Raw genomic sequence first — 273 nt, forward strand, 5'->3', positions numbered from 1 at the left:
TTTAACTGTTTCAGAAATCTTACTATGACGGCCTACTCATCCCTCAGCAATTAAATACACGTTGGTACTCTTGTCAACATCACGTACATTAGACTTCTCTGGGCTTTGGAAACTCCCTTAGGAATGTCTTTCACCAGAAAAGGCTAAAATAACAACTGCTCTTTTAATTCCATACCTCTTAAGTGATCCCAAAATGTGCAAATACATACATTCCCATTTTTGTATCATTTTAAAATGAACGCTGCAAAAACATTTCAGTGCACTACAGGAAAG

This window comes from Corvus cornix, chromosome 3 (assembly GCF_000738735.6).
Source record: "Corvus cornix cornix isolate S_Up_H32 chromosome 3, ASM73873v5, whole genome shotgun sequence".
NCBI lineage: Eukaryota > Metazoa > Chordata > Aves > Passeriformes > Corvidae > Corvus > Corvus cornix.